The sequence below is a fragment of the Peromyscus leucopus genome, chromosome 12, assembly GCF_004664715.2.
Source record: "Peromyscus leucopus breed LL Stock chromosome 12, UCI_PerLeu_2.1, whole genome shotgun sequence".
Lineage (NCBI taxonomy): Eukaryota > Metazoa > Chordata > Mammalia > Rodentia > Cricetidae > Peromyscus > Peromyscus leucopus.
In genome coordinates, this window is record NC_051073.1 from 6,202,588 (window position 1) to 6,227,885 (window position 25,298).

General features: G+C 50.2%; 1 protein-coding gene and 1 long non-coding RNA gene across 2 annotated transcripts in view; one reads left to right on the top strand and one right to left on the bottom strand.

Annotated features, from left to right (window-relative positions):
* Nucleotides 1-25,298, top strand: part of Rcan1 (regulator of calcineurin 1) — a 76,282-nt gene that overhangs the window by 34,262 nt on the left and 16,722 nt on the right. The window lies entirely within an intron of this gene.
* LOC119088777 lies at nucleotides 18,594-22,398 on the bottom strand. The gene is made up of 3 exons (XR_005092501.1): nucleotides 20,560-22,398; nucleotides 20,170-20,431; nucleotides 18,594-19,177 (listed from the first exon to the last, which is right to left on the bottom strand). It is a non-coding gene; the product is annotated as an uncharacterized LOC119088777 (long non-coding RNA).

The following is a 25,298-nucleotide window of genomic DNA, read 5'->3' on the forward strand; positions in this document are numbered from 1 at the left end:
TCCCCAGTACAGCTGCCCCCAGTACAGCTGCTCCCCAGTACAGCTGCTCCCAGTATAGCTGCTCCCCCAGTACAGCTGCCCCCAGTACAGCTGCCCCCAGTACAGCTGCTCCCCTGTACAGCTGCTCTCCCTGTACAGCTGCTCCCCCAGTACAGCTCCCCTCACTCCTTGCTCTTTCTCACCTGCTCCTTGTTTGTGGGTCTTTGTGTGCAACTAGCTGTCAGTCCGTGATTAGAGAAATGATTCTTTTCAAAAAGAGAGAGAGAAAGGGAAAGAAAAATCCTTGATACAGCGTTGTGTGCATCTGCTAAAAGCATGTGGCACATCTTTTCATATTATGTTAAACGCATGTTCCCCGAGTGTCACATGAGAATCGTAGGTGGGTGATGGCCACTGTAACTAGAGTTTTCCTGCCTGGCCCACAGTCAGGACAAATCTGTCACCCACCAGTCCCACAGCCGCTCAGACCCAACCAAGTAAACACAGAGACTTATATTGCTTTCAAACTGTATGGCCGTGGCAGGCTCCTTGCTAACTGTTCTTATAGCTTAAATTAATCCATTTCCATAAATCTATACCTTGCCACGTGGCTTGTGGATTACCGGCATCTTTCATGCTGCTTGTCATGACGGTGGCTGGCAGTGACTCCTTCTGCCTTCCTGTTCTTTCTTTTCTCCTCTCTGTTAGTCCAGCCTATACTTCCTGCCTGGCCATTGGCCAATTAGTGTTTTATTTATTGACCAATCATAGTAATTTGACATACAGACCATCCCACTTTCTATTTTAGTTTAAAATTATGTTGCTGGGTTCATCGTTGACTGCATGTATCATGTTTTTATTTCAAATGCTCATCAGAAAGGGGGAGGGGCTGGCTCTCAGTTGTCAGGCTTGTTCAGGAGGTGAGGCAGGATGCTCTAAGTCCTAACTCGGATCGCCAAGATGTCATACCTAGCCTGTTCTCCTTAGTGGACCTCTGCCCACCAGTACCGAAAGCAATGGAGTTCTTCAAGCACAGCAAGACGACTGAGGAGCATGAGTCACCTAGCACGTCTGTGGACAGTCAAACCCTAACTCTGTATGTTGTCCACTGTCAGCCAGGACATTTCCACAAAGTCTGTGAACATCTCCCATTCCTAGAATCCTAGGGTAGACAGGCCATTCCTGTGAACGAGGTGGCTGAGTTCTGATGTGGTGACATCTTTCTCAGATGCCAGTCTTCCTCTCCAGTGCAGTGGGCACTGAGGAGTGCAGGAGAACTTCCTCTGGGGACTTCTGGAGCCAGGAAGGCCTCCTTTCGCTTCCTCCCTGTTTTCCTGACTCTCTTTGTTTTCTTTGGCTCAGATTTTCCCTGTAACATTTTTGACTCTATATAGGTATGTAGAAAGGAAAGGACATTTCTCCCCACCCTGTTTGGGGTCCATTAGGAGCTGGAGAGATGGCTCCATGGTTAAAAGTGGGTACCACTCTCGTAGAGGACCTGAATTTGGTTCCCAAGACCTACACTGGGTGGCTCACAACTATCACTCCAACTTCAGGGTCAACACTATAACTCCAACTTCTGGCCTCAGTGGACACCCACATGCATGTGCGCGTGCGCGCGCACACACACACACACACACACAACTAAAACAATTAAAAGGCATCTTTTAAAAAGATTTCTGTGGTTGTACTTAATGAAAGTTCTGCTCCCCAGGTCCAGGCTGGGGCCTTGACCTCCACCACCCTCACCATCAGTCTGCCCCAGGCTTCCAGGATAAGTGATGGAATTCCCACCTGACTGCATCCTCTTTCCCTCCATCCTCCTCACCTCCACTGAGTCCCACAGAGGCCCCTGAGGGCAGATCTCATCCCAGTTTCTTTCAAAGACTGGGTCTGAAGGAATTCCGGATGGGCCTAGGCAAAGCCTCTTTGAGACAGGAATCCACACCTACCTCACAGCCAGGGTGAGAAATTGAAGTATGTGCGTGAACACCTGGCACAGTGCGGCACACCCACACTTAAACTGCTGGATTCTTCCTCCTTTTCCTTCCTTCTGGCTTCAAGTGCTCTCCTCCCCACCCACACCTGTTCATCCAGATGTTCTCAGCAGTGCCCATGTTAAGTCTGCACGAGGGCAGGACCTCCCTCGGTGTGGGGCAGAGGCCTCTGCTTCCCAGCAGAGCCCTATTCTTCTTTCTACGGACTGTGATTACAACATGGTATTCATCTAGGACATGGTAGTATGTACTGTATCACTTCAGAATCCAGGAGGCCGTGAGGATTTAGTATCGTGTTAAATTATTGGTGTTGTCTTCCTTATTATTATTTGTATGGGTGTTTGCCTCCATGCATGTCTGTGCCCACAGAGGGCACTGGATTCACTGGAACTGGGGTTACAGATGGATAAGCCACAATGTGGGTGCCAGGAACCAAGCCTCGTTCCTCCACAAGACCAAGTCCCATTACCCTCTGCGCCATCTCAGCCCCTATTACATCATTTTAAGATAACTGTGATGGAACAGCCTCTTGAGGCCCCGCTTTTCAGAACATAGGATGTGGCTCCCACACAGCCATAATCCCCATGTCAGAAATTCCAGAGCCTCTGAGAGCCCCCTGCTTGGTGCTGGGAAGGTCTTTCCTACAGACACTATGCGGCCAGCAGTGTAGCTAGATGTATGTGGTCAAGCGCTGGTCTGGAACCCTACAGCAAAGTGCTAAAAGAAAGGAGCCCCAAGGAAGGAGACTTAGGTGCTCTCGGCCACTCTGCGTCCTGGGAAAGCAACTGACTGCATCCTGTGCCGGTAGTTACGTCAGCCATCTGTGAGCGTGCTTCCTCCCAGGAACAAGGCTGCTTTCTGCAGAGAGAGCCCCAGCTGAACATGGACTTCACATACATGTCTCCATCTCAAACCTCAGTAGTTCCACTGCAGACGCCAGGAAACTGCAGGGAGCCCGCACAGCCTGGCTCCAGGCTCCAGCTGCGCAACCTTCAAAGTGAATCGAAACCTTAAAACACATTGGAAATGGAGTTCTAATTATACAGCAAAGCCCTTTGGCAGACACTGGGCTGAGGGAAGCGCTGTACCCAGCACCAAGGCCTTTGGTCTCCTTCTGTTAGAGGCACAAAGAAGCCTGGCCTTCTGGGCTGAGTTCTGACGGCAGGGGGCTAATGAGGGGGAGCCCTGGACCCATCAGGAGGCTGCAGCGCTGAAGCAGGAGGCCTGCTTTCAAGAAAACCTGTTGACCTTCCCTCTGGTGGGATGGACCTTTGAAGGAGACTCAGGTGGAAACTGCTAGAAGTACACTGCCACCCTGGTGTGTCCATTCCTCCATGTCCCAGAGCTGACGGCACGACTGGCTGACCAATTGCAGGAGAGACTGGGAAAAACCTTCTTCTCCTCCACCATGGAGCCATGAATGAACTCTGGATGTAAACAGCCATAGTGAGGCTTCCTGCCCCTCTTGTTGTCTGTTACTAGTTCATGGCGTCAGCAACGGCAGCAGCAGGAAGTTATCACGAAGCCCAGATTGCTAGGGCCTTCTTCTTCTGTGAGTCATCCTACGGAAGTCTGGCCCAGTGTCTTCCCAGGCAGTTACAAGGACGAGCTCCAAAGCTTCCAAACTGATTTGGGATCACCCTGAATAATTATGGTTACCATGTATGTATCAGAGGCTGCCCACATATAGCTGGGGTTTCCAACGGTATACCTGTTTGCAGTTTATTTTTGTGAATTATCAGTATTTCTCTTTATTTTGAAGCATTTTGTTTATATTTACACAATTTCAAATTTAAAAAACATAGAGTCACAGTATCATTTGGAGGGGTAGGAAGGGTAGATGGGTAAGATTTTAGGCTCAAAGCGATCATCCAGCTGAAGAATGATGGTGTGAGTTTATTAGAACGGTCTGTCATTCTGTGTCCCTTTGCAGGTGGGGCTCGAGTCTCTCTATTCCTGCAGACTGGAGCTATACCACCTGAAGCTAGTGATCTCTCTGTACATACACACATACCACACACACATACGCATACCTATACATGCATACACACCATACATATTCATTCGTGCACACACATACATATACTGTACATATACACACGTGCATGCATAGCATACGTAACATACACACCAAACACATACATTTACACATCACACATATACATGCATACACACTACATATACACACACTACACATATACGTGCTGAGAACAGAGAGGGAAGGGAACTGGGAGACTGTACTGGAGCTGGGACAGACTTTGAAAGCCCCTTCCCCAGAAGCTCTTTGGCACTGGCCCATGCTGCTCCCACACCAGTGACGGCTCAGCCTCTGCCTGTGCTGTGGTAGAGCAGCCTCCTCAGGCCCAGACAGCCAGCTCTTTACGTGGTTCTCTAGTAGTGTTCCTGTGCACTCAGCCAGAAATGTCCCCTTCGTCAGAGCTGTTATCTAGTACATTCCAGTACTGAGACCAGTGTGATGGCCTTCACCGTGACAGTGTGATGACCTTCACTGTGACCACTGTGATGACCTTCACCGTGACCAGTGTCATGGCAGCCTTCACTGTGCAAGAGTCAGGAGAGGGAAAGACTCAACAATGTCCTGTGCCCTTCCATCATAAGGGTCAGCATTCTGTCCCCCATTCAGTGCTATGTACAGCACGTGCACACGCACATTTACACACACACACACACACACACACACACACACACACACACGGGGGCTGGAGCTAGAGCTGTCTCAGGCAGACGCCGACCTTTGTGGAGCGCAGTCATTAGTGAGGAGACCCCAGCAGTGTGTGAGTCAAAGGTGTATCTATCATCTCGTGTTTCTGTTTAGTTTGTTTTTGGGGTTTGCTCTGGGATAGGCTCTCACTGTGTTGCAGACAAGGCTGGCCTGGACCTTGCAATCCTCCTGCCTTTTCCTCCCACGTGGATGGGATTACAGGTCTGTGTCCCCACACCCAGAGAAGCACACCCCTTTCCGTATCCGTTGCTCCAGTTTCCTTGTGTGCTGTGATGAAGCATCTGGACAAAAACAACTTAGTTTTTTCTCAGAGCCCCCAGGCCACACTCCATCACTGAAGAAGTCCGGGCAGGAGCTCAGGGCGGAACCCAAGGCAGGAGCCGTGGAAGAACTCTCTGGTTCACTTCCTGGCTTGCTCAGGCTTCTGCTCATCTCAGTTCCTTATACAGCGCAGGGCCCTTGTTTGGGGACGGTACCACCCACGGTGGCCTGGGCCCTCATGCACCAATAACAGTCAACACAGTCCTCATGGTCATGTCCTCACGCCAGCCTGATGAAGACACTTGCTCAGCGGACTGCTCAGGTGATTCTCCGCTGTGCCAAGTTGACAGCTAATGGTGACTAGGACACTAGTCACAGGTGTTTGTTTGTTTCACGTTGCAAATTATGCAGAGCGCATAGGAAGGTCACTGAATTCATCCGGTGCTGCCTTTCCAAATGACAGGAAGAAAGAAAAAAAGAAAAGGCTTTGAGCCGTAAGAGGTTCTAGGTCTGTTGGATGGTAGGCCCCCTTTCTAAGGCCAGCAATGCTTTCTGAGCTGGGGGACAATAAATCTTACACTGTCCTCCACAGACAGGGCTGTAAGAAATCAGCAAAGCACATCTGTGTGGCTGCGGTGGCGCCACTGTGTAACAGAGCTGTTTTCCACCACCACGCCCCTCGACCCCAGCATCTCGTCAGGGACTGCAGCCCTCTCCGGGATAACAGAGCATGTGAGGGGCATTGCTGCTGTTGAGCGTGGGCTGCCACGGGCTGCTGCTCTCTGGACCACTCCAGCGCATGCTCCCCTCACAGCATTTGCTGCTGGCCTTCCTCATGGGCTTCCCACGTTGGGACAGTTTGGCATGTAGTCGTCATCCACACACTGATGACTGAAGGGAGCAGAATGCTTACAGGAGAGTGGAATACAGAGGACCGCCCTGCATCATCATCCCCATGGGAGGGGCTCTGGATCTCAGCCTGGACATGCTCCCGTCCTGCATGTAAAACTCAGTAGTGTATGCATGTAGCCCATGGCTCTCTGGAGTGCTCACAGTAACTAGTACAACGTGGACGCTGTGCGCACAGTCACTGCACTGTGTCATATAGGAAATAAGAAGTCTGCACATGGAGATGCAGGGTCCTCTCTTAATTTGTTTCATGCAGTGTGATTCATGTGGCAGTACCCATGGATACAGACGGCCGGCTGTATTTTGATTTCCAGAAGTGTAAAGACATAAGCAGTAATGTCACTGTATTGATGTGTAGCCAAACTCTGCCTTAAGGGTTTGTCCTAGAGAGAAGTGAACTCTCGTTATGGAAATCCCAGAGCTCTCAGTGGGCTCCACCTGAGAGGCTTGGCTCTGCATGACCTCACAGAAACTGTGAGGCAGATGGGGGAGAACCCCACCTAAGCTGATGCAGCTACGTGCAAAAAAATGTAATTGAGTGTGGCGCAGGAATGATAAATGACCTGGAATTTCTGGGTAAGCGCCTAAATTGGATTAGTAGGACTATGAGCCTTTATGGAACCAAATCCCCGAGTCTTTCGCCTATGGGAGAACTCAGTCTGCGGGAGCCAGCTCCCCATCCTCAGCTTTTCTAACAGGGAGACTACTGTGTCCGTCTGTTCATGTGGAGCCAATATTGTAAAGTTAAATTAGGAATGTTTTGAGATAAATTTAGGCTTTTGTTGTTGCTTTGAAATAGGGTCTCACTCTGTAGCCCAGACTGCCTTGGTATTCACTGTGCAGCCAGATTCCCCAGGAGTTCAGCAATCCTCCTGTCTCAGCCTCCCAAAGCATAAACCACCACACTAGGCTTATCAGAAGTTGGGGTTTTACTTCCTCATAACTGTTTCTGGATTCAGGCTTTTCATAAACAAATGTCTGGTGCAGATTCTACCTATAATAATCCAGAAAGAGGCAACACTTTCCATAAATGGCTAGTTCCTATAATTCTGCTTTCACAGGGGTTAGGGAAATGGCTCAGTCACTCTGAGCCCTTGGGCTCAGTTCCCAGCACCCACTTGGTGGCTCACAGACATCTGTAACTCCAGTTCCGGGGACCTTGCCTCGGCAAGCATCAGGCACACATGCGGTGCACTTACATGCATGCGGGTGAAACACACACACACACACAAATTTTAAACAGTACATCTCTTTAAAAAAAAATAAATATTTGAGCCACATAGAACTTGCTCATTATTTTTATCCCTTGGAGGAAGATGTAACTGTTCTGAATGCTTTTGTGTTTATACACAGAGTTAGAATAGAATTGAATACAGACAGGGTGTGCAGGCAGGTCACTGTTTCTGGATTCAGAAATAGTCCCACCGTGGCTTACAAGTATACTTTAGGAATCATTTTCCATTGCACTAAAAATAAAAGTTTTAAAGTAACCACTTGCCAAAAAACAAAAAAAAAACCAGTGCTGGAGAAAATTGGACGGAAACTGTTTCCTCTGTTTACGCTGGTCGTGGACTGGGACCGTGATTTCAGCACAGAGCGCCTCACAGCACAGTCAGGGTTACTGGACGTGGCGGCACTGCCTTGTTTCCTATTGACCACTAATTGTCTTCGCTGCCCCCGCCCCAGGCCCCAGAGCTTCCCCGGCAGCCGGCCGAGTGGCCCTTCCGGTGTCTCTGAAGCCATGTCAGTATCACTGACTTCTGACACACTCTGCTTTGTTGTTACTTCAACCAGGGTTCCTTCTGGAACATTCTAGATTATTCTATTAAGCATTAAAAGTATTAAGGAATTGCGAAACAGTTTCCATTATAAAAGCCTACTTTCCTCATTTACAGCTATCTCTGTAAAGATGTTTCCAGGAACTGGTTCCCCACCAAGGCCCACAGCCCCAAGGAGGACGTCCACATAGAAAGCCTTTGAGTCTCCTCTCCTCTCCTCCTCAATTTGAATTCCCATTCTCTACGGCCTCCTTGTTCTCGGTGTAAAGGCTGGAGAAGGAAAGGGAGTGCTCTGCTTGGCCTCAGAGAGAGCTCTAGGGGTCTGCTGTGCTCAGGTGTGCTTTGTCAGGACTGAAAACACAGTGAAATCTGACTCCCGGGAATAGTGGTGAAAGGAGGGGGAACTGTTTGGGGTGACTGGGGCGCTCAGAACCAGTAAGGCCCTTTTCAAAGGCCTGGGTCGATTCTCAAGGGATGGACTGTTTCCCTACAAGAGTGGGCTGTTACTACAAGAGCACTCTTGTGCTTCAAGTCCTCAGCGCACACCTGCTGGCCCAGCGTTGTCTTGAGTTGAAGGAGTAGGAGGTTCTCAATGGCTCCTGGCCCTGGAACCCTGAGTGAAGTCAACTTACTCATAAATTACCAAGTCTTAAATATTTCATGATACACACACACACACACACACACACACACACACACACACACACAATGACTAAGATAGTCTTATATGGAGAATTCGAGGCTTTAAAATTAGCCCTTTTGAAGAAACTTTCAGCCCCTCCAATATAGTGCCAGTGTGTCTGGAATAAAAAATGCCTTCAGACTACTGACCAGCCCAGCTGCGGAGTCCTGTGTGTGCACTCTGTAGACCTAGACTGACCAGTCCAGCTGCAGGAGTCCCTTGTGTGCACTCTGTAGACCTAGACTGACCAGTCCAGCTGCAGGAGTCCCGTGTGTGCACTCTCCCTAGACTGACCAGTCCAGCTGCGGGAGCCCTGTGTGTGCACACTCCCTAGACTGACCAGTCCAGCTGCGGGAGCCCTGTGTGTGCACTCTCCCTAGACTGACCAGTCCAGCTGTGGAAGCCCTGTGTGTGCACTCTCCCTAGACTGACCAGTCCAGCTGCGGGAGTCCCGTGTGTGCACACTCCCTAGACTGACCAGTCCAGCTGCGGGAGCCCTGTGTGTGCACTCTCCCTAGACTGACCAGTCCAGCTGTGGGAGTCCTGTGTGTGCACTCTGTAGACCTAGACTAACCAGCCCAGCTGCGGGAGTCCTGTGTGTGCACTCTCCCTAGACTGACCAGTCCAGCTGCGGGAGTCCCATGTGTGCACTTTCTAGCCCTAGACTGACCAGCCCAGCTGCGGGAGTCCCGTGTGCGCACTCTAACACTGATTTAGACAGGTTCCGAGTGTGCATTAGGGCATTCAGATGTGCCCTAGATCCTGACCAGCGCTTAGTGGGCTAGTGTGAAACTTTTCAGAGACTTTGACACTCACTGCTCTCACTAATTCCTGGGCAATCTGAGGACCTGCCAGGGTTCTAGTTTGCTCTGATAAACCCCAGGACCAAAAGCAGCTTGGGGAGGAAAGGGTTATTCAGATTACATGTTACAGCCCACCATCCAGAGAAACCAAGGCAGGAACTCAAGGCAGGCACCAGAGGCGGAAGCTGAAGGGAGCCACAGAGGAGTGTTGCTCCAGGCTTGTTCCCCATGGCTTGCTCAGTTTGCTTTCTTATACCCAGGACCACCTGCCCAGGGGTGGCTCCGCCTCCTTTCATGTCATATACATGGCATGTGTGTGTTACATATATACGTATAGATTCTGCATACAGGAGAGAGTACCTAATATTTGTCTCTGTGTCTGGCTTAGTTGGCTTTCTGTCATGATCTCCAGTTCTACCCATTTTCCTACAAATGTCAGAATTTCTTAATGAGTGTGTTAATGCGGGGAAAAGGACATTGCCAGCTGCACAGCGTAGGTCCAGTGTCACTTGGACGTGTTGTCAGACAGAGCCTGCCTCATAAGCTGGAAAATGTGAGCTGCGTTCAGAAGAATGTCAGACCCTTCTGTGAGACTCGGTCCAGACATTTGGACTGACTTAACCCACTTGGAACAAAGAGATATTTCAGAGCATGGTCTTATTAGACTATTGCCCAGGGGGCACTCTTGCCCCTTATAAGTGAGTTCTTTATCCTCTCCCTTCATTCTGTCCATGATAACTAAAGGGGTCCTTTCAGTGACGTCTACTGAGATGCCTCGCTGAACACTGAAGAACTCTTCGGTGTGTAGACCAGTGCCCGGCATGAACGGTTTGGAGCTGGACGGCTCTTCCTGCAGGCGTCCTGTGCTGAGGATCAAACACATGCTGGGTCGCTTCCTGATACCACAGCGCTGCGTGTTTGTCTATTTGCTCCTCCAGTTCAGCTTCGCCGTGCTTTCCCGGCTCTTCCTGGAGTTCCGGCCTGCTTTTCTCCACCTTCGCCTTCTCACAGTTTCCAGTGACCCTGGTGGGAATTCTGTGCAGCCAAACTGACACAATGTTATGGTCTTTATTACCGTTAGGATTACGTGGAGCCTATTTTTGGTGTTCGGGTGAAGCATCTTTACGGCTCTCTGCTAGCATTTTCTTTCCCACACTAGGTCCAGTTAGCAAAGCTGACCTAACAGGGCGATGGCTTTCAGCAGCACCCTGTGGAGTCGCTGGGCTCTGAGCATCAGGGCCGACAAGACCGCAGTGCAGGGAGCAGGGAGTCAGGCAGGCCCATGGGAGCGGAGAGGCTGTCACAGCCAGCGCCAGGGCACACACCAGAGCCAGGCTCCCAAGGTGCCACTGGGTTCTGCAGAGAACCAGAATCAAACTTTGCTTCCGTCAGAAATCCTTTAGAAAGAACCATCATTTTGGACAGCTGGTTTTGCTGTGGAGCTGAAGGTTACTGCAAGTGGGCGGATGTGGCTTGACCATTTGGGCTTCCGTGTAGGACAGCAGTTGTCAACCTGTGGATCGAGACCCCTTTGGGGGTCGACCAACCCTTCCACAGAGGTCACCTAATACCATCTGCATTTCAGATGTTTACATTATGATTCATAACAGTAGCACAATTACAGTGATGAGGTAGCAATGAAGTAATTTTATGGTGGGGGTCACCACACCATGAGGAACTGTATTAAAGGGTCCCAGCATCAGGCAGGTTGAGAAAGAACCATTGGTGTAGGACATGTGCGCTCCAACCCTGCATTCTTATATGTAGGTCAGCATTTTGTTCTTTTTTAGAAAGGAAATTATTACATCTATTACTTGGGGGAGAGGGCACACACTCATGTGGTCCTCAGAGGACAACCTGAGCGCCTCTACCTCTGTCCCTCTGCCAGGCAGCCTATCTCAGCAACCCCGTCATCCATCCGCGGGCTTTCCTGGTAATTCTTAGTAAGGCCTCTGCTGTCCATAGCTCATCCATCACCGCAGGCTTCAGTCACAGGTAGTGGGGGCTGCCAGGAACCCAGTGCCTGAGCTCAAGGTCTGCCCTCCTGGGGGAGGTGACAGGGCTGGAGAACCTTCCCAGGATGGTTCTCCATCCTGCCGGATGCTCTTTGATTTGCGTGTTTTTCCGTGGCTGAGTATGGGTTCTCCCCACCCCCACGTGTGTTCAAGGCAGGGCTCCACTGTGTAGCCCAAGCTACCCTCAGATGTCCAGCCTTCCCGCCGAAGCTTCTGGAGTGTCGGAATTACGCTCAGAAAACTATTATTCCTGTGGCTTTTTTTTCCCCTTACAGCCTGGGAATCAAACCCAGGGCCTTGTGCACGGTCTGCAGATTTTCTACCCACTAGGCCAAGCCCCCAGCTTCCTCACACACCAGTCAGTTAGTGCGGGGCTCCTCTGCAGGGCAGCACAGAGCCTGTAGAGTGCCTGACGCGTCTGAAGCAGCCTTCTCCTCGGGCGCTCCCTGGCCTGTAGATGCCCTCTGCACAGCAGCAGGTTGGGGGCGGGTACCCCAGGGTTGAACGCCATAGGCTCTTTCCAGCAGTGCTTCCTGGGACTGTGGGCACTGCCGGGGCAGCTCAAACTTGTCAGCAGAGTTTGTCCCAGGGTTGATGGATCATCCCTCACTATTTGAAGAATTTGTGTCAAGCTGGGTAGAGTTTCATTGTGAAGTTGTTTTAAATCCTGATTGCAAGTCAGATATCCAAGAGACCTAAGGACCACATGCAGCCTTACTTCTATCCATGTAAACAACCTGGCCTGTCTCAGAATGGGATGAGAATGAATGTAGAATGCCCACCTCGGCACCTGGCAGGGGCAGTCGGCTGTCCCGTGGTGGGCGCCCACCTCGGCACCTGGCAGGGGCAGTCGGCTGTCCCGTGGTGGGCGCCCACCTCGGCACCTGGCAGGGGCAGTCAGCTGTCCCGTGGTGGGTACCCACCTCGGCACCTGGCAGGGGCAGTCAGCTGTCCCGTGGTGGGCGCCACTTGTCCCACTGTGCCTGTCACCAACCACCATTGCTAGCCAGGTGCTGCTGAATCCCCAAGGTCATTGTCTGTGAACAACGGGCACCGTCTTTCTCATCTTTCAAGTATGCTGCATGTGAAACTTGTTTCCATCTTTACTATTTTTAAAACTTACCTCAAAATCAAAAAAGCTCCCTCATGATACCATTAACATGCATCTGGTGTGTCATTGAGTTTATCATTTTCCCAGGCTCTGCAGCATTTTCTGGTAATAAAGCTGTCTGCTGGGGAGCAGTTGCTCCAGCTAGGTGCTTTTGGCCCGTGGCTCCTGCCCTGACCTGAGCAAACACATGATCTGCAGCAGGGTCTCCCAAGTGGAATGGTACCCAGGCTGCCTCCTCCATCGGACTGCACCCATTCAGCAGCACTGAGCATGTGCCTCTCTTCCTGCTGAGTCCTGGTGGAAGCTTGGTCACCAGTTAGTGTCTTGTTTGATTGTCCACTCGCCTTCCACTGGGCTGAAACCTATTGCTGACCCTACCTTCCAGTTTGTCGGTGTCAAGCCTTCAGCAGCCCAGAACCTAGCCTTCACGCAATGTGTGAATCAATTTGAAAGTTTGCTTCTAGAATAATAATTCATTTAATTGCAGGTGTTTAAAACACTGAGTGATTCTTATGAAGTAATGCTTTGTAGGTCAAAGTGATTGCACAATTCACAATATCTTGTCTTTCTTTAGGGACACTTTTCAGGTTGATGACTAGAAACATAAAAATCAAAGTCAAGTGTTGTGGCCCAAGGGTTAGAGTATTTGCCCAGCATCCTTGGGGACCTGGAAGTGATCCCCAACAGTGAAAAAAAGAAAAGGAAAAAAAACACAGATGCAGAGGAAGACAAATAGAGAAGTGACTGGTGGAGAATTAGAGTTGTTCACTATCTGTCCGTACGTGCCAGCTGAAAATGTGTGCAAGAAATCACAAGTGGCTTTAAAGCCCGACAAGCCAGAGCGGGCAGTGCTCCTTTGTAGTAAAAGCATAATGATAACATATTCAAATAAATGCTCTTTAGTAAGGCACATCTTGCATGAGCGGGACTGTGTGCTGTGGCTTGGCCCGATGGCGCATTAACTCCTGATCTCTGGATTCCAAGCTTCCCTGCCTCCTGCACTCTCCTGTTCCACTGGCAGTAACTCTGACTGGGGGGCTGAACTGGGAGTTGGGGTCTCGAAGGCTCTGCTGGCCAGAGGCTCTCCCACTGGAGTAGGTGTGGCCCCTGAGGGCCCAGAACACGAAACTCTTGGGATTTTCAAACCCAACATTTATTGGGGGCTTAGACTCAAGAGTTTCGAATTGTGCCTGGGTTTCTGGGGTTTATATATATCCAGCTTTTTAAATGTGGACTAATCCTCATCAGAATCACTCAGGGAATGAGAAGAGTAGATGGCTGTGAGTCAGCCGTGGAAAACTGCAGCATGGAATGAATTAGTCAGGAGCGTTTCGGTGGCCGGCCGGGCTGTGCGCTAGCAGGAAGTAGTGTGACTTTCCATGGTTTCATGCACTGTAAGTCATGTGGCAGCATGCTCCAGGCACCTGGCTGGGCCTGGTGTTCGTTTTTTCCAACCCTAGTTTTTGAGAGAAAATTGACAACTGCTGATTTGGCACAGGCTGCCAATGGCTTTTCAGCCCCAGTGAATCTCCACTGGGGAGGGGCGTCTGCTCCCGCAGCCCAGCGGTTGTCCATCCAGAATCCAGTGGATGCTTCTTGGTCGCGTCTGAGAAGCAGTTAGTTAGCTATGGCAGAGCTGCTGCCACGGAACTTATGGGCCCGACCCTTTTTCCACAGCCCTGCACTGGCAGATTCTAAAGCTGTCACACTTGTGGTCTAGAAAAAGGGTTCTGTATGGTGTGTCTCAGGTAGCCTGAAATCCAGAATAAGGCCATTGTATCCCAGCCTTCTCTCATCCCATTAAAGAGAAAATAAAAACTTGTGGGAATGGGCAGATTAAAGGCTTGAGTCATATGAAGTCTATAAAACTGGTCTCTAGAGGGAAAGGCTGGAAACACAGGCGACCACGAAAACTGCTCATCGAGGGAAAGAAGTTTATTGCTTTATTGGTCGTGTAAATCAATTAAAGTCCAGCCAGCCACTCCCCGGTCTTTATGGACACAGCGCCCAGGATCTCGGGTTGGCATGTGTCACGCACTTTTAAACAGCACATCAAACAGAAGGACTCGGTTCAGAATGGAGGACGTATATGAGTAGTTAAGTGCTCATTGTCTGTTTTTTCCCACGTGTCCCAGACTGGCCTTGAACTCACTGTGCAGCAGAGGATGTCCTTGAATCTCCCATCCTCCTGCCTCCATTCCTGAGTGGTGGGATTGCAGGCTTAAGCCCCATTCCCAGTTTACGCAAATGCCCAGACACTGCCGGGCCCATCCCCAGCCCTGGTGCTGAGTACCCTCGGAATTTCAGGTGATGCCAACAAACACCCTTGACAACATGCTAACATTGTGGAATTTCAGGTGATGCTAACACCCTTGACAACATGCTAACATTTTCTCTGGACAGAATCCTGGAAACCACACTGACCTTCTGGGACAGCCTGACACACCTACAGAGAAGTTACCTCAGGATGTTTTCATGTTCTCATCCTGTGTTGTCACACCCCCTCCACAGAGCCATGCTCCCCACACCTCACTATGCGTAGGAGTCCTCTAGGGACCTTGGGGCCCAGGATTCTGTGTTTCCAGCAATTGCATGGTTAATGCCTAAAGCCTGATGTAGATTCAGGATCCCGTAAGGGCCCAGACTATATAGCAAGTGTGTTTGTAGCGCCATCAAAAACCTAAGCTATAACAGGATCATGACCCGACACAAACACGGCCTCAAATGTCACAATGATGCTGCTTTCCCTAACAGGCCTGCCCATGCACAATGTGTCCAGTAGAGATGCTGTGCGAGTCTTACCTTAGGAAGCCCAGCAGAGCTTCCTGCCTGTATCCCAAGCCTGCATCCTCACCTGAGCATTCAGCTGCCTCAGGCCCTGCCCAAGCCTAGCGAGGGCTGTCACTCCTTCCTCCCTCTCCCTCGGGAGTCTTAGTAGGAGTGTGTCTAGAACCTCGGCCATCCAGGTCTTCTCATACAACCCGTCAGCTGAGTTCCACGTCTTCTTTCCATGGTGTTTTTATAAGGCTCTGCAGTGTCAGGCCAAGGTGACCTCCAGGGGGTTTGCTGCTGACCTCCAAGGTCAGGGACCTCCAGCACCGCCTATGAGCAGGAGGAGATGCCAGAGTCCTGTGTGGAAAGGCTCGGGAGGCCTACCAGGGTTTTAATGCTGACTGAAGGGAACAGGGGGGAAAGAGTGTTGTAACACGAATTCCTACAGGTCTTTTAATAATTAAAAAAAAAAAAAAAAAACCCAGAGCCTGATATTGGGGTGAATAATGAAAGATAAGCGAGACAAAGGAACAAGCCACCTCTTACCTCTAGGACTCCTCAGTCTGAAAAGCTTTCCTCAGCTGAAAGACTTGAGTTCCTGTCTCCTCAAACCTTATATTCCTTTCTCCGCCCACCCATATCATTTCCTGTCTTAACTTTCCTAGTGCTGGGATTAAAGGTGTGTGCCACCACTGCCTGGCTCTGTTTCTCTCCTAGACTGAGTCAATCCAGGGTGGCTTTGAACTCAGAGACCCAGACAGATCTCTGCCTCCCTTGTGCTAGGATTAAAGGTGTGTGCCGCCACTGCCTGGCCTCTGTGTTTAATCTAATGGATTGTTCTGTCCTCTGATCGTCAGGCACATTTATTAGGGTACACAGTATATCACCACAGCGTGGCCATTGGGGAGCATCAGAGCAGCCCTCGGCAGCTGACACCAGGCTATCCCATCATCAGAATGTGGGCTTGTGACCAGGTAGAGAGGTCCATCTCCGTGGCAGGGCTGACACCTCTTTCCCCCCGATTGCTGCAATGGAAAGCGGCAAATCAGCATCATCAAAGTCCGGAACAATGTGATTCAGGCTCTGGCATCCCTTTTTCCAGGGAAGAAATAACTACAGATATTTTCTGTAAGGACACACTGCTGTGTGAGTTTTCCACCTTGGAGCCAGCCAGCAGGCCTTCCTCCTCACCCTTGAACAAGGAACAGTGCTCCAGGGAGATAGTCACTCCTGGCACAAGTCCACCCTGTGTTTCTCTTGGTGCGGTGGGTGCCTTGGAAAGTCTTGGTACCACTTCCCTTGGACTAATTAGGGGAGGACTTCCAAGTGACTGCCGGGAAGGTGGCATTTGGGAAATGCATTTCATGACTCAGAGCTGCCTGTCCCCCTTTATCTTGTTGGTGATTTTCGGGGTTGAATGTGGGAGTGAATTGCAGCCTGTGTTGGATGACAGAATGTGAATGCCCTCAACTCCATAGTAGAGTTAGGCACTGAAGGCAGGCTCGTGCTCTGGGGTAGGTGCCCTGGAGCCGCCATTACATTCCTGTCCGGTCATTTCCTTCAAGATTTCCCCTGGAAACCATAGAAGCTGTAGATAAGAGCTTCTGTGTAGGATAAAGATGTTAGTTCAAAATGGACGTGTGTTATGCTGCTGCCGTCCCTGTTAGTTGATTAAGAGTGCCCCAACACGAATCACAGCCTAAGGGTTCAACAACAGGGACTTTTCTCTCCCATTCCTGAAGGCTATAAGTTCAAGATCAACCTGTGGGTGGGGTGGAACTGTCTCCTGTGACTCTGCCTGGCATGTGGATGTTAGCTTTTTACTGTCTCCTTCGAAGTTTCCTGTCTAGTGGCCCTTTGCACCTCCAAGTCTGCCATAATCACACTAGGCAGACTGAATTAGGACTCACCCTCGTGGCCTCTTACCATAGCATCTTTTAAAGGGCCTCCCTTCAAGTTCATTCGTGTGGGGGTGGTAGACATTGGACTCCCAGCACATGCATTTAGGGCTGCTGTTCGGCCCATAACCAAGGTCACGGAACCCACGGTGAATCACAGATCTATTCCTCAAGTTGGGTTGTCTGGCGCTTCCTTCTTGAGGATATTCAGCCTCCGTCTTAGTGGGCAGATGGCAGACTAGAGCTGTGCCTGCAAGTAAGAACTGAAATTCTCCACACCGTACTCCAGGCCACTGGGGAAGACTCGACTCCATACAAAGACTTCTTGAGAAATGCTTGAGTGGAACTTTGCCACTTACAAGTAGTAAGTCATAGCTGGGCCTGTGACATAAGCCTGTAATCCTAACTACTCAGTGCACTGAGGCAGGAGGATCACAAATTCAAAGCCCACCTGGGTTTGCAGAATGAATTCAAGGCCAGCCTGGGCAGCTTCATGAGACCTTTGTCTCAAAATGCGGAGTAAAGGGGATGAGAGATGCTGCTCGGTGCCAGAGCCCTGCCTGCAGGACTGGGTGGCAGCTCTCGACCTTGGCTTCGGGGGCCGCTTTCAAGTCACCGACACACCAGTGACATTGGGCGGAGCATGGAGATCATACCTAGGTCTATGCTCAGGGACCCCGACAGTCTTTTTGGGTGGTCACATGTGCCCTGTGGGGATGGTGACATAGTTGTATCTGGACCCCAAGATTTGGCCTAGCCAGAGCCCAGACCATGGCTGGTGCCCAGGGAGCAAATGGCTGACTGGGTGAGTGGCTGAAGGAAGCGGTAATGCTGGAGAATCAGTCCACCCCACAGCAGTGTTGCCGCAGAGCAAGGAAGGGGGCAGGGGACCGTCCTGGTCGGAGTTGATGGCTTCTGCTTCTTCATCCCCTTACGGGTCTCTGCTGTGTGTGTCTCCAGTCGAGCTAAGACCCCCCTCTGTGATACACATTGGAAATAAATCAGGCACCCCGCAGCCCTGTTTGAACCTGGGCTGGAGGGTCAGTGCCACCCTGGCTGTGAGCATCGGTTTTCTAAGTTGCCCTCCGTGACTTGTCATTTTAGGGTCTTGGGTTCTCACCGCTAATAGTAGTTCTGAGCAGCCACAGTGAATCAGTTGGTCGATGTGTTTTTAAACCCCGGAGCATGTTAGACCATCACCTCACCACCAGGTTAGGAAGTGGACAATTATAAAGGAAATAAAAACAATATTTAGATGAAATCACAGGTTAAGTTCTGGATGGTGCCCACGTGAGGACTTCACATCTGTGACCTCATGCTGACCAAAGTGTGGCTCTTACTGTCTGACTCCCTTTCACCCTCTGAGGGCCGCCAAGGGCATGAGTCACGACATGCCGGCACTCAGGCCAAGCGTGTGTGGGCACAGCACCTTAGTCATGGACCAGAAGTTGACCTCCACAGGACAGTGAAAGACATGACGAGAACCGTGACACGAGGCTTCGGTCACAGCCCAGCCCCCGACAGCTGGAAGCACAACTGGGTCCCCAGCCAGCACGTCTCTCCTAGTGTTCGACCACGAGCCGGTTCAGCAGTTACAAACCGCACAGTCATCAGACCCGCACAAATGAGCAGGGCGCACACACAGAGCGAACTCACGCATCACGTGGCCACCGCGTCCCTCTCTCAACTAGTCCTCTGTCTGAGTTTACAGGGAGAGCTTGGAAGTGTACAGTTTCATTAACGTATGTGTTGTGTATAAATGTGTGTGCAGGGCCATGCAAAGCCAGAAGAGGGTAGTGGAGCCCCTGGAACTGGGGTTAGGCATTTGGGTGCTGGGAACTGGACACTGGGTCCCCTACAAGAACAGCAAGTACTCTTCAGCCTGGAAAAATGGGTTTTATTTAGTTGGCACCCAGGGAGAATTTAACATGTTTTGCTAACATGTTTTAGATGGAATTTAAGTAAATTTATGAGTAGATGGAAGTTTAAATTTCTCATGAATAGTATTTTTTCAGCAAAAACAGTGCTCATGGGCTGGGGAGACAGCGCCGTGGTTAGAGCATTTGCTGTGCAAACATGAGTTCAAATCCCCAGCACTAAGGAACACTCCGGGCATGGCTGCCGACAGCTGGAGTCCCATCGCTGTGCTGTGGTAGCAGATGGATCCTGGAAGCTCCCTGGCAGCCAGCCAAAACAGCGTTTAGCTTCCGGTTCATTGAGAGATCCTGTCTTAAGGGAGTAAGGTGGAATATAATAGAGAAGACACATGATGTCATTCTCTCATCACCATATGTGTGTGCACAGGTGTGAATCCATACAATCACATGCCTGCACCACACACACCACACACAAAAACAACTGTAAAAACCATTATTCATGATCTCAAGCAATATGTTAGCTATATCTCAGTTCTGAAGATGTTGACTATACTATAATATCATGTACATTATATTGACTATACTATATCATCATATATGTTATATTGACTTATTATAACGTCGTATACATTATAACTCAGTAAAGCCGTTAAGAGTACCATGCTTGTGTTTCAGGACCCTTTAACCTGTTCAGAAGCTGCTTCACATTGTTATCGCGCTTCCCCAAGGGGAGAGGAAAAAGCCCCTTTAGCAGGCTCAGCTGAGACAGATGTTGGAGAGAGTTGAGGTTTGACTATTGGAAAGAATTGCCGTTGGACTAGGGGACCAATTCTTCACTCATCCAGCATACAGCCAGCTTTGCAAACCAGTTTCCTATGTTGGTTTGAAAGCAAAAAGTGTGCCGTAATTAAAAGAAGACATTGAATGTCTTAATTCATTGCCTCTCAGTGAGTCAAGAACCTGGACTTGAGTCCATAGACTGTTAAAACCTGGTTCTAAAGCTGAGTGGCTGAGGGCATCTTAGCTCAGGCTATCACAAACTACCATGGATTGGGTGGCTTAACGCAGAAGACTTGCATTTCCCATCACTCTGGTAGACTGGCCAAGGGCACAGCTGGTTCCTGGGGAGGGCTTCGCCCTGGTTTACAGACACTCATGTGGCACAGAGAGGGGGAGGGGAGAGGAGAGGAGAGGGGAGGGAGGAGGTTCCCTGGTCTCTTCCTATGAGGAGCTATTCCCATCTACAGGACCTCATCTGCCACAGTCCCTTCCACCAATGGCCATAATGGTGGAAGACAGTTCATTCCACAGCAGTGGGGAAATCAGGCTGGCCCATTTACCTACCTGTGTCATAGGTTGACTCCCGTGTATCTCCTGTGGTGTGTTCCCAGGGAGCACGTGAGAGAGGAGAGTGGTCATCCGTGCTGGAGAGGAGCAGCAGGCCACAGGGAAGCTCCAGCCTCAAGAGGCTCTGGCTCTGGTGGAGACTCTTGTTCTGGTTTGACAGAGGTCACTGTCGGAGCCTGTATGGTGGGAGTCCCTGGCCAGTTCCTCTGTATGTGATTCTGTTCATGGTAGCAGCAGCTGTCCCATGGTGCTTTGAGTCCTTAAGTGAGAATGTTGTTACTTTATCTTTGCGTGCGTGCATGCGTGTGCATGCGTGCACGTGTGTGCAAACATGCACACACACACACACACACACACACGCATATATAAGGGCAGGTGTGCACATACCATACAACATGAGTAGAAGTCACAGGACAGCCTTGGGGGCGGGACTTGCCTTCCACCTTGTTGGAGACAGTCTCCCACTTCACCACTGTGGACCTCCAAGTTAGCTGGCCATCAGCTTCCAGGGGTTCTCCTGTCTCTGCCTCCGGTCTCACACAGGAGAGCTGTGATTCCAGACAGGCACTACTGTAAGTAGCTTTAGGGGGGTCCTGGGGACTCCTGCATGTATGACAGATACTTTACCCAGTAAGCCTTCCCCCCAGCTCCCTTTGTGAAAACAACAACAAGCCACAAAACTCCCCGTCTTGTATACTGTGTGACTCTCTCTCCTGCATACAGACCCGCGCACAGCCTTTGAGCTGAGTTTCCTCATCAGGCACACCCCCACTGCTCAGTCACTTCTCCTAAGTCATGCCTTCCTGACTAGTCACTGGCTCCGCTGTCTTCAGTTTCCAGATAGGACATGGTCATAGGTTACGGCCCCTGACCTTTCCTGTTTCCAGTCTTGGTGGGAAAAACATGCTCTCTTTCCACATCTGAAATGGAATCAAACATTTCTTGTGAAATATTTCGGGGTGGCGTGGGGGGCACCCGTTGCTATTCTAAACCTGCTTCCTCCTATTGAGTTCCTGGTCTGCAGGCTGCTGTCTGTAGCTTCCAGCTTTACTCTGAGCTGCAGTTAACTGCATGAGTAATGGTACTGGACAGGGCTGCCTGGGTTTTCAGGCTGCAAAGACAAGGGTGGTTGACTTTTGAATTGCAGGAGGTCTTCATGTAAGCATTTGTTTTTTCCATTGAGTTCTAGAATAAACAGGAGGGATGTTGATACTCTAGCATTTGGGGGTTTCCAGTAATTTAATTATAGCAGCAAATGTCAGTTAGAGCCTACTTAGTTTGAAACAAAGTTGCTAGCTTTTTTAAACTAACTTCCTTATTTTTTTCAAATAAGGAAGAAACTGTCATCATACCATAAGATCAGCTTTTCAGCGTCATTTCCTCTTAGATCCAGAGTGTAACTGGTTCCTGGCTTAGGAATGGGCCGGAGTAAAAAGATGTTATGAAGTGGGGTTTTCTTTAATGAAGCAGGAGAAAACAACAACAACAACAACAACAAAAAACCATTTGGCCTGAAACGATCTTAAATCTTTTGGGTTTTTGTTTGCTTTTGTTTTGTTTTTGAGACAGAGTCTTACTAGCCTAGGCTAGCCTTGAACCCCTTTGTAGCTGAGATTGGCCTTGAACTTCCTTCACGCTAGGCAGTCACTCTACAAGGTGAGCCCCATTCCCAGCCCTTGAATCATTTTCTGAATCACCAACGTGTTTTTTCTCACTCCCTTTTACTTAGTAAATCCCCTCCTGTTAGCATCCTTCGGTTGGCCAAAGAGTATTTTGTATGTGTGAGGCGTTTCACTCCGGATCCCAGAAGCCCTCCAGCGTTTCCGCCTGCATGCGCCAACCCACTTTTGAGTTGTGGCCAAAGTGAGGATCTGCTTGGGACCTGTTTGAAACGGCGCATTTCCAAGGTGTTCTAGATTAAAAGAGGTCATTCTTTCCTCTTGAATAAGACATTAAAGGAGTGCATTGGGTGTGCTGGGGCTATTCTTGGAATGTTAGGGCAACCTGCTTAATTTTAGATCCCAGCGTTATTATTCTCTAAGGCTGCCCTCCCAGGGAGATCTGGCAATCTCTGGAAGGCTTCGCAATTTCGGGAACAAATAGAGGACAGTGGCTGGTGTTGAGGACAATCAGGAGAAGGGGCCGTGGGGGAAATGCTGGGGATGTGGGGGGAAGGCCACACAGGGCCACACAAAGAGAGACTGTTTCATCCCAAATGTCTTCTGTTGAGAAACGCTGAGTGAAAACAGGGCTCAGCATATTAGGACACTGGGCCTTCCTACCCCGTGCGCTGCCTAGCCTCCTTCTCCTCAGGCACACGCACCAAGCATGCCTTGGTGCCCGCCCCTTCCGCTGCAGAGCCCACCGTTCACTGCCCCCTTTCTGAAATGGCCTTTAGTGTGGGAGCAGTCCACCTTCTGTGAGCAGACGGTGGGGTTTCTGACGGAGCTTTGAGAGACAATGTGCGCGACCCTCCAGAATGGCCCACTCAGCCAGAAACCCACCTGAGGTGGTACTGACCCTGGGGTGGGGGAAGGGAGCCGGAGCTGGAGCTGACTTTGTGACTTGGCCTTGATTCTGCACGGTGCTTTGGTTTCCCACGGGGATGCGCCCCTTTGGAAGCCTGTGTGACGCTGAACTGTAGAAGGCCTGCCTATCCAGCCCGCACCCAGGGTGTCGCCGTCAAGTGCTAGAGCAAGTTCCAGAGACCCAGGATGCCATGCAACAAAAGTCCTCTCTGACCAGCTTCCTGAGCTTCAGGACAGACCTTGAGGTTCGTGTCCTGCATCCCATGGCTCTGCTGTGGGCCAGCCAGGGCCCTCCCTCCTCTGCCCACAGGAGCTTTGGTACCTCTTCCCTGCCACTCCAGGTGCTTACTGTTCCCAAGGACTTACGGGGTGGCTCCCCATGTGGACTGTGACTCCAGCCGAGGTGGGTGCGCGGGTTTCCCTTGCTGCCCTCTCAGGGTCAGCAGGCCCCTCCCACTGATGGAAGGAGCAGGGGAAGCCTTACGTCCCAAGTCAGAACCCACTCCAGTCATTTAAAACAGATCAGGGATTATCCCCCTTAATTTGAAAATTGTGAAGGCTATAAAACGCAAACCTTTCTATCTCAGCCGTTTTCCAGTGTGTTTAGTGGTATGGCATCAAATGTCTTTTAAACCCATTTCTTCTTTTCAGGTCGGTATTTTGGAGTTTACAGCTCTCTGGACTGATTCATCCAGGCATTCTGTCAACAGATAGTCAGGGAGCCATCTCCTGGCTGCCTAGAACTGGCCTAGCTGTGAAAGCATGGCTAAAGTTTGTTTGCCCGCCCCTGGGGAGTCTCGTGGGCAACCTGGGCCGTTAAAAAGATAAACCTGGGCCGAGTGGTGGTGGCGCACGCCTTTAATCCCAGCACTCAGGAGGCAGAGCAGGCGGATCTCTGTGAGTTCGAGGCCAGCCTGGTCTACAGAGCAAGTTCCAGGAAAGGCTCCAAAACTACACAGAGAAACCCTGTCTCGAAGAAAAAAAAAAAAAGATCCATTGTCATTGTCCTCTGAGCCAGAAAATAAGGAGGACTCACCCATAGGAGGCATCCAGGACAGGCTTTCCAAGAAGAGGTGAGCTGTTTAACTTTCTATTAAAGTAGGAACGAGCCAGGAAAAGATAAGGGAGATGCTCTTGTGGAGGAGACCTGGATTCAGGGCACCAGACATGAAGACAGCCTTGGGGGAGCCTCAGTGATCCAGGATAGTCTAGACACAGGGGAGACCGGACCCGAGCTGAGAGGTAGCTGGCGGTAGGTAGCTCATGTCCAGAGACTGGATTTTCTCCTGAAAGCACATGGAAACCATAGGTGGGCTTGTCACTTCTCACATCTGTTTAGGAATGTCCAGAGGGGCTAGTCTGGCGTTTTCAGGATGTCCAGTGGTCAATCTAAGTATGTATGTGAGCAAACAAATCCAGTTTGGCCAGAATTATACCAGGTGGGCCCATTATCCATACTAGTGGTATTCCAGCTTGCACAATCCTAGTCACCTGGAAGGCTTGTTAACAGTTTCCGACTCAGTAAACAGATGTGTCTGTTTTCTGTTGCTGTGGAACAAATGACAGCAGACGTGTGGTTTGCACCACAGGTGTCTGACAAGGCTGGAGGTTGGGACCAAGCATGCTCACTGGGTGCTCTGGTTCTCAGAGGCTAGAGGCAGGGTCGTGGCTGGGCTGCACTGCCGTCAGTCTGTGGAGGGCCTCTGCCTCCCAGCATGGTCAGATCCTCCTTGCCGAAGGCTTCCCTGCGCCTAATAGCACTTACATTCCTTGCCCCCGACACGTCCGTCTTTAAAGTCAGCATCAGAGAATGTTTCCCGTCCAGTGTCCACTGAAGCACTGATATAATGCCCCCCCATTGTAGGGCAGGGGGCACACTACCTCTTGATGAGGGAATGGCACTGACCCACAGGACCATGTGAAATGAGGGATGGTGTTGCAGCTGACTTTTGAAATTGTGTTTGCAGAGATGATCTTCATCACAGGGGCCTGCAGCTTTGCATCTATCCCCATCTTGTGTCCACTGTTCTCCAGCCCCAGGTTCCAGCATATGGCCTAAAAAAAGATTTATCTAATATATTCATTTATTTATGTTGATGTTCTTACCAAAATATTAAGTGTGGCCACCTGTGTGGGTTTTTTTCTTTGAAAATAAAGTATGCAGAGATAGGATGCCCTAACATAATCCAGACTTAAGTGAGGTATTCCCACTTAGCCACAACCATCCAAGACTGCCAAACTCAAAGGGTTCCAAATGAATGAAGTGGACGAGCCCTTTCATAGAAGCAGCTGCTTCTTTGATTCTGCACAAAGCATCAACTTTTCAGACAGGAGTGAGAAAAGCAGGTATGCTTTTCCTGTCCACTTGAAACCTAACCTTACTCTTCAGTCTCTCATCCACGAGACGGCCTGTCATCGAACTGGTGGTTATTGAGATGGGCTCATTACCTGCTGGTCTTCTTAGCCTTTGTAGACCACCAGCTTCCAACCTGTGGCCTGAGCCTTGAACGCCATGGGTCTCTTTAGAGTCTCTGTGTGTGCACTTATGTACACATGTCTGTGGAGGTCAGAAGTCAACCTTGGGTGCTGTTCCATAGA